This window comes from Littorina saxatilis, unplaced genomic scaffold, assembly GCF_037325665.1.
Source record: "Littorina saxatilis isolate snail1 unplaced genomic scaffold, US_GU_Lsax_2.0 scaffold_896, whole genome shotgun sequence".
Lineage (NCBI taxonomy): Eukaryota > Metazoa > Mollusca > Gastropoda > Littorinimorpha > Littorinidae > Littorina > Littorina saxatilis.
The window spans coordinates 3,481-13,276 of NW_027127536.1; the positions used below are offsets into that span (position 1 = coordinate 3,481).

Sequence of the window (9,796 nt, forward strand, 5' to 3'; positions counted from 1 at the left end):
ACACACACACAAACAACATCTCGCAAAACACACACCAGATGCTGACTAAAAAAGTGGCTATGTCTTCCCTGGCGTTTGAAGAAGTACTCATTGTTTACATAGCACTCTTGTCCTTGTCCTCGTGCGATTGTACTCCGAAACAACCCGTTAGCTTTCGAGCAGCAGCATCGACACCCCTACGATGTTGTGGTCCGACTAGTATAACACTGGTGGGTGGGAAGAGCACACAGTTTGTGGTAATTCACACGAACAAATATTACAAGAGCGCGACCCAAACAAATCACACTGACTTGCTGATCAAGAGGAAACTGAGGGTTTTAAATACACAACGCTTCAGTTCAAACGCACGGTGGTTATGCTGCATTCAGAGCATACGCATTATACGACACTCGTTCCAACTTGATTCACCGTGGCTTGCTTTTGTCAGAAGTGGATCGATCACGGCGTGCAGTCTGGCTGAACGCTCGCTGCATTTTGTGGGGTCGCCAAACGGGAGGGTATGGTCGCCGGGACATTATCAGGGCCAGCAGTCTGATATCAAATGCAAATTAGTTCCTTGTCACGTGCATTACGTGCATTAACCTTTTATGGGGGCGAGGACGCCCCCATTCTATACGGTTAGTTTCGAGGTTGACCATGGGCAGCGCCATTTTGTTGTGAAATACGTCATCAGTTTGTGTACACAGAAAGTTGTGACATCCGTCACCTTGTGGGAGGGGTGGAGGCAACATTGTTCATCTGCAGAAAGTTGTGAAATCCGTCACCCTATGGGAGGAGTGCAGGCAAAATTGTTCATCACAGAGTTTGTGTAACAGTTGTGAAATACGTCACCCTATGGGAGGGGTGACGGCAAAATCGCAAAAACATGATAGGTCGCATTGTGCAGGGTCAACTGCAACAAACTCAAACCGAGCCATTCATACCTAATTGTATTTGAGCGACTTATATACCGACATTTTTATTTCTTATTTTCAGCACAGGTGTAGGAAAAATCATGAACCAAAATGTTATTTATTTTCTAATTTAACATTTTTTTTACAAATATGACCATGCATGGTCTTTTAAACATACAGTGACATTAAACATTGTTATGTTAAAAAAAAAGAAAAAAAGAAAAAAAGCTTTTGTGCACAAATCAGAAAGTACATTGTACATTTTACCTACAGGCCAAACAGTGTCTGTTGGCGGCAAAGGACCCAGCAAGTTGCTATTTTTAGATCGATTAAAAGTTGTCAAGAACAGGCGCTTACATTTGGATGTGTCCACTGATAGTAGGTTTGGTTGTGATCAATCAGAATGATGTGGGAATAAAAATGTATGACAGTTTGGTATGATGACATGTAATTCAAATATGCTGAAATGTAATATTATACATGATATAATATTATTATGGCTGTTGCCATGACCATGAACCCCAAGAAAGGTTTAATGTTATGTAAAATCAAAATACCAAAATCAAGCACCTACTAATCTGGTCTACGGTGCGGGAAGATTCTCGCGCCGCGCTCATTGGCTCAGTATTGAACTTGCGTCAAGGCCGATGCGCGTAGATTCCCAGAATGTTTACTTTCGGTTAGATTCTTCGACAGCATTCGCAGAGGTGACTGCCGTTACAGAGGTGAGTAAAACTGACCATCGAAAGGAAAATAAGATTCATATTGGTAATACTAATAACATACTTGCACAAGCATGTATCTACCAAAACTGTATGGGAGCACATAGTTGGAAAGGCGTGGTGAAGCGATCAAATCGAATCATCCGTCTCAGTCAGTGCACTGATCAGTCACCACGATTGAACGTCACTGTCTGTATTTTGTATGTAAGCAGAGCTTCCAAACTAGTTAAATCCTGATGTAGTTTACAAAAACAAAACAAAATCTCATTCCTGTTCCATTGTTATTCTTGTAGTTGTGATATATTCTAGTGAAACTGAAAGTAAGTGTTAAAAGCAGAAAAGCCGGACTGAATCAGGTAAATGGGTTGCGAAAGTTTTGCTAAGAAATCCTGTTATTTCCCTGGGTTAATAAGCATCTCTTTGTCCAACTATTTACACAATTTATTTGACTAGTTTGTGGTTTCAATTGAAATTATTGTTGTATTTATTTCTAGACTGCACGAACTTGCATTGATTGCATTTCATTGTTACAGCACAAAACACTGAATGACACATACTGATTGACGAGCATGCCAATAGCCTTCTCGTTTTACAGTATAGGTACTGATAGTTACATACAAGTTTGAATATCACTTTGAACACTGCCACATTCAGTTCTTTTCATCATTGAATAATTTTGTTTCAGGAAGCAAGCACCACTTTTGTCAGAAGTGTGTCAAGCTCAAAGTACTATTTCACAAAAGGTGAGAAGTTATTCGTTACATTTGCAACATTTATTGTTAAAAAATATAAAACATAAAGGGAGAATTTGTTTGTCTTGTGATTGTGATGCCTACAACTACACCCGCTTGTGATTTCTCAGTCAAGTTACTGCAGATTTGTGTATATTTCAGTCGCATGTGGTATTTGCCATATTTTTGTGTGAACATGTGTATTTTTCAAGACTTAGATTCTGTGATAACATAAAATACCATAACACATTTGACACCAGTGCATCATATAATATTTTTGGATAATTCTCATTACGCATGATTTTTTATTGTGTCACTGTGTGTACATTTACATGTGTTTTTAAATGTCAACAGGTGACAGTTCCACTTTTGGAAGAGGTGTGCAGTGAGATTGCAGAAAATGAATGCCTGTCAGCTGATCTGTGAAGCCATGTTAAAACCTTGGACTGTAAGTGTTTAGAGAAACACTGTATGAATGAATACAATTTTGTTGGAGTAGTGTTTTCAGTTTTGCTTATAATGTAAAACAATTTCAAGTTTAAATTTCAAGTTATTCAGTTACGCTGAGAATAAGCTGTCATATATAGTAAGCAGTGCTCCCTGTATGGCATACGTGTAATTATTGTTGATCATTCGCGTACACATTCCAGACTTCAATCAATCAATATGAAGCTTGTCAATGTGCAAGTGTTCTTTTTGAATACAATGGTGTGTGTGTTTGCCTTTCTTTTAAAGTTATACGAGGCAGGGAATTATCCCAAGATATGGACTAATAAAAATCTATTATTGTATATATATATATATATATACAGTGGACCACCCCCCCCCCCCCCCCCAATTTGATAATCTCTCCCTTTTAAGACCTTATTTTGTCAGTTTGTCTGTGCATAACTTCTGTAAATTTTCCTTCATTTTAAGACTGCCTCCTTTTAAAGACCCGCTTTCTCAGATTGTTTGAGGTAATACAAAGGTGGTTCTATTGTATGTGTTCAAGTGTAAGACTTTGTGGTCTGTTTGACAGGTGCTGTTCTTCGGGACAAACTTCAGGTGTTTGAGTCATGCCTTGGTCTACGAGGGAAGTTCCGGAACGCGGCCAAGGAAAAGGCTCACTCATTGTACTACGCAAGCCATGCAAGCATTACAGAGGTCACCAAGTCGACTCATGCATCAGCTTCCATTTGCCTCAGGATGTTTGAAAGGCTGGTCGAAGCAACCTATGGGTGCAAACAGGAAGACAACGCGAATGACCGACCGGTGCCAGTGTGTGAGGAAGGATGTGATCAGGTATGTTGCTGGGAGTGTGGTGAAGAAACTAAAAAAGAAAGTTTGGGGCCTCAAGAAAGATGCATACAGATACGAGAAACTGCGCTGTTTAGAAGCACTGAGGTTCAGTGAGCTGTCAGAAAGTGATTGTGATTCTTCAACTGACATGACAACGGTGCTTAACCGAGGAGGACTGACATTTGTCAAAGACAACATTGTGCAAATGTTCCTTGACATGCAGGACATTTTTCGTCGGACTGTGGGTGTCGCTTGCTCTGCCAAAATGAAAGCTGATGACAAGGACTTTCTGCAACAGTGCCAAACCAATGATACAGTGCCTGTGCTTTTTTATGACACAGTTTATGCATTTGACATTTCTTTGAAAGTGCGAGAAGATGTTTTCGAAAATGCTGTCCTGCTTTTTTTTTTAAATCCGAGTTCACCACAAGCTGAGGACAATGTCAATGATGGACAAAGTGCAGCGCGGGTGGAAAGAGTAGAGCATGAAGAACAGGTTGCGTACCAGTGACACTAACATTAAAACAAGGTGTGAGACGGGCAAAGTTAGCTACATTGGTGCTCAGTGATTTACAAGCATGTTTTCTGTTGCTATGGAAATTCTCCTGTCTTATGTAGAACACACACACTTTGTATTACATTTTTTTTTTTTTACAATAATCTCATTTGGTGCTGGGTACAAATATTTTAAAAGTTTTCAGGTTCATGTTATTCTCTAGTTTCACTTTTTGTTTTACGCTCGACACGTGTTTGAATCTGTATCTGTCTGCAACTGTGAGTAAGTACACCTGAATCCAACATACTAAAGAGAAATAGAGAGCTTCAGTATTTAGTCTGTACTTTAAAAAAATTGTTATTGCTTGCATTTTTCTTCCGTTGTATTTTTTATGTCTTGAAAATAATAAAAATTGCTTTGAAAATGTATTGTGTACCGCAGTCAGAAGTAATTTATTACTTTTGGGAGTTTAGTAACGTGATATCAGTTTTCAATTGTTCGTTCACTTATATTGCTTTCAGATTTAACACACAAGAAACAGCAGCACGGTTTTCGTTGCGAAAAAGGGCATTGGCAGTGCTACGCGATCGAATTGTGTATTATGTACACGCGGTGTTCTTCTGGAAAAGACCGAAGCGACATGTGACGTCAGTCGTTCAGCCCGCGAGCGGTGGGAGGGGGGGGGGGGGTTCACATGGTTTGTTTGTTTGTTTGTTTGTTTCAGACCCACACCCATATACACACATTTCACATGTAAACCATTTGTCCGCCCCCTGTCGATATTTATCGACTAAGTTCCTTGTGTTGTGCTGCATATAGTGCTGAACAGCACAGAATAGTTAGGTAAGAGAGAGGTAGACAGTATGACTAAATTCAGACAAATAGAGAGAGAGACAGAGCGAGCGAGACACACACCCAGGCACAGAGAGAGAGAGAGAGAGAGAGAGAGAGAGAGAGAGAGAGAGAGAGAGAGAGAGAGAGAGAGAGAAACATAGAGAGAAAGAGACAGAGAATCAAGCAAAGACAGATCGAGAGAGAGCACGACATAGAGAGATAGACAGAGAGACAGACAGCCAGACAGAGATGGACAGAGATACAGGGAGAGAGAGAGAGAGAGAGAGAGAGAGACAGACAGAGAGACAGACAGACAGACAGACAGAGGGAGACAGACAGAGACACACAGAGAGACACAGAGGAAGAGAGAGACACCCCCCCCACACACACACACACAACAGATAATAGTAAGTAAACAAAACACAGACTTTAAAAGAAGATAGAACAGTGAAATCCCAAGATCTAACATTTGATAGCACTAGTTGAAGATGAGAGGCGTGTGTGTACAGGTTCGAAGTTGGAGGTCTGGCAGACGGGTTTTCACTGAATCAAAACGTTGGCTAGAGTCTAGTCATGTTGGACTGTTGCCAATATTGGACAAGGTACAGGCTATATGAACGCTGTATCAGAGTGGAATAAGACACCGCTACACACCCAGACACACACACACACACACACACAAACACACACACACACACACATACACACACACACACACACACACACACACACACACACACACACACACACACACACACATACGCAGAGGCAGATCGAATTCACAGTTATGATCCGCGTTGGTACATGACAGGCTAAAGATACAAAGGACTGATTGTATGACGAAGGCCGCCATTCTCCCCGCTCACCCCTCTTTGAATTGAAGTTCGTTTTCACGCTGGTATTCTGTGGTCTGTCAAAGAGCGCCATGACGACTCCCAAGTTGAAAAGGAAGTGCGCAATAACAATGTGCTAATGCAAGTAATAAGTAGAGAAAGGAACGCACACGATGCATTTCTAGTGTCAGGGTGTTTCTTCGCTCTGGTCGAAGGTGTACGCAATGTGTAAAGGACAAGGCATTAGGTCCGTGACAGCATAGCAGACCGTACGCGGAAACAGCAATGGCAGTATCAGGATAATATGAAGCCGAAGAGGAGACGCAAGCTGCGATGATTGTCATCGTTGTCGGTTGTCAACATCCGAAATTCCATTCACAATCAACACAGTCAGGTAAGGCAGGACTGTTGAACATGTACATGCTGCAGTAAATCTTTCTCCTGGTCTGTCTCTTCAAGTCTTTTGAAAAATAATGGTCACACTAATACAGATCTCGCTCACTCTTTCTGTGTCTTTCTCCCTGTCAACCCTCTCTGAGGGCCCAAAAGGGGGGGGGGGGGTATCATCACGGTCACGGGAAGGGAAATTTTAGCTTTCACGATCACAGTTACCTTGATTTTTGTTTTCACGATCACAAACACCTTGACGAATAGATGATCATAGAGTGATACAGCTGTGAAAAATGTACGTTGAAAATAAAATGCTTTGCAATAATGCCCATCACGATCACGAAAACAAATGACGATCACGATCACGAGACTTGATTTTTTTTGTCATCACGGATCACGGGCAAAGTCCCATCACGATCACAGACATGGAAATTTCGGCAATTACGGTCACAGAAAGGTCAAAAAACGCCAATCACGATCACGATTTTAAACCCTTTGGGGCCCTCCTCTCTCTCTCTCATTCTCTCTCTCTGTCTGTCTGTCTCTCCCTTTTCCCTTTCCCTCTCTCTGTGTGTCTCACTCTCTCACTTTCCTCATGCAGTCCACTGCATATTGATTGTACCTCACGCTTCACATGTACGTCTCTGTGCAGCGTCTTTTCCTGAGGCACATCCCTTTCTTCTGTCATATTCTGTTGGCGTTGTTGTTGTGCTCAAACAATAACATTGATTAAGTCATACAAACCAAAGATTGGTCAACAAATAGATACAGAATATCCCTACCCCTAAAAGAGAGAAAAAATATACGTTAGGACCTATACACATGCACATTTTGTTCATACGAACCTAATAGTGCATGCCTTCTCGTTCAAACGAACGTGTTCATCCCAAGATGTCCAAGTTCAATAACATGCAAAAGGAGCGTGTTTCTGTTTCTACATCGGGGACTTGTACCATCAGACAGGATGTATCATGTGCAAAAAAGTAATTTGAATTTTGTATTTTAATATGAGTAATTTTTGACGAAATTATCAGTGTGTGTGTGAGTGTGAGTGAGTGTGAGTGTGAGTGAGTGAGTGTGTGTGTGTGTGTGTGTGTGTGTGTGTGTGTGTGTGTGTGTGTGTGTGTGCGTTTGTGTGTGTGTGAGTGTGAGTCTGCATGTAGGTGTGTGTGCGCAGAGCAATTTCAGGGAAACTGCAAGAAAGTTTTTGTTTTTTTTAAATGTTACATACATGATAATCCCACATTGTTTTTAATTTCCGAATAATTTATTTGATGACGTCATATTTGGCTTCGCGAAAAGTAATGCGGCACTGTGGTGACCTTATTTAGATTGAACTGTTCGTCAAACTTGCTTTTACTCATTCCGGACTAAGGATTTCATGTCAGCCTGTCTCCGTCTTCGGTTTTCGGCGAGCCAAGCCTGAACGGTTATATGTATGAATGCTTCAGGATTTTCAAAGTGTATTTTAAGTTTCATACAGTCAGATTCAGTTTGTTTGATTTTTAAAGTGCTTAATAAACTATTTGTACAGATTGACAAAAATGTCGCTTACGCAATAAACTCACCAAACAACTGCCAGTCTAAACAGTAACAAGTCAGACTCTTGATTTTTAAAGAGAATTGTCATTCACAAATATGTCAAGTTTTGACTAAATGTTTTAACATAGAGGGGGAATCGAGACGAGGGTCGTGGTGTATGTGTGTGTCTGTCTGTGCGTGTACGTGTGTAGAGCGATTCAGACTTAACTACTATACCGATCTTTATGAAATTTTACATGAGAGTTCCTGAGAATGATATCCCGGACGTTTTTTTCCATTTTTTCAATAAATGTCTTTGATGACGTCATATCCGGCTTTTTGTAAAAGTTAAGGCGGCACTGTCACACCCTCATTTTTTAATCAAATTGATTGAAATTTTGGCCAAGCAATCTTCGAGAAAGGCCGGACTTCGGTATTGCATTTCAGCTTGGTGGCTTAAAAATTGATTAATAACTTTCGTCATTAAAATTTGAAAATTGTGGAAAAAAAAGAAAAAAAGATAAAACGATCCAAATTTACGTTCATCTTATTCTTCATCATTTCCTGATTCCAAAAACATATAAATATGTTATATTTTGATTAAAAACAAGCTCTGAAAATTAAAAATATAAAAATTATGATCAAAATTAAATTTTGGAAATCATTTTAAAACCACTTTCATCTTATTCCTTGTCGGTTCCTGAATCCAAAAACATATAGATATGATATGTTTGGATTAAAAACACGCTCAGAAAGTTAAAACGAAGAGAGGTACAGAAAAGCGTGCTATCCTTCTCAGCGCAACTACTACCCCGCTCTTCTTGTCAATTTCACTGCCTTTGCCACGAGCGGTGGACTGACGATGCTACGAGTATACGGTCTTGCTGAAAAATTGCATTGCGTTCAGTTTCATTCTGTGAGTTCGACAGCTTGACAAAATGTTGTATTTTCGCCTCACGCGACTTGTTCGAACATGTTAAAACCAGGACAGGTCTGTGATAGTTTACACAATGGGTGACGCAGGAAGGAGTGGCTCTGTTACACCAGTCAGTAAAGCTCGAGTTGACGTGGACTGAATTTTGACTGAGTAGACATGACGAGAACACAATCTGATGACACACAAGCTGTCTAGCGTCAGAGTGGGAATTCTGTAAAAACCAATACCGACTTTCAATATTTGGTTGTATTGAGCTGAAAGGCCAAGGCAAAAGAGGTTGAACACTAACTTCTTTTCCACACACTCAATTAATTCGTCATGTCAAATGTGTGTTGCTGTACAAATAAGTTGGCCCCGGTCTAGTCATATGGACTTTACCCAGTTTTCAACAACGCACCACCAGCAGAATTATACAAACCTCACAATGGTTTGCCTTATTTCTCAAGTTGTTTAAGAAAAGTATCAATCCGCAAGTTTGACTGGACCGCTGACTTTTGATTCTATTCTCTAAACCCGATCGAAGGACACAAGCTCAAATGACATAATATTGCATCACGAAGCTCCTGGGCACTTTCATTTAAGGCACTTGCACCAATCAGATGTTTGCTCATCCATAAATGTGATTGATCATTACTATATTGGGACACTTATAAGGTTGTGGAGAGAGAGAGAGAGAGAGAGAGAGAGGGAGAGAGAGAGAGAGAGAGAGAGAGAGAGAGAGAGAGAGAGAGAGAGAGAGAGAGAGAGAGAGAGAGAGAGTGTCACGTTTCACAGATCTTTCTTTCTTTATTTGGTGTTTAACGTCGTTTTCAACCACGAAGGTTATATCGCGACGAGTTTCACAGATCACAAAAGGTGATTATGTACGGTTAGTTACTGCTATAAACTAACTAACCACACCACGATCCACTCTCGCAGTCATACAAATAGATAGAATCAACAAAAGTATAAGTTTCAAACGCCTGTTTATATACTATCTCGCCACCTCCCTCGAGACTTCACTCCAAAAGATGTTTTACGTTCAAAACGTAAAAATAGGTCACTGACAAAAATGCCAGTTAAAGTTTAGAAAATGATAACACGCTGATCCCGTGTATAGATAGGAAAGTTAGCCGATTATGCAAAAGCGCTGGTTAAATGCAGGTGTCACACACCCCA

The 9,796-nt window shown here is 40.5% G+C and overlaps 1 long non-coding RNA gene across 1 annotated transcript; it reads left to right on the top strand.

The window, feature by feature from the left end:
* Positions 1 to 1,074: 1,074 nt before the first annotated feature.
* Positions 1,075 to 4,814, top strand: LOC138955961 (uncharacterized). Its single transcript, XR_011452439.1, has 4 exons — positions 1,075 to 1,618; positions 2,301 to 2,358; positions 2,701 to 2,794; positions 3,368 to 4,814. It is a non-coding gene; the product is annotated as an uncharacterized lncRNA (long non-coding RNA).
* Positions 4,815 to 9,796: the final 4,982 nt, after the last annotated feature.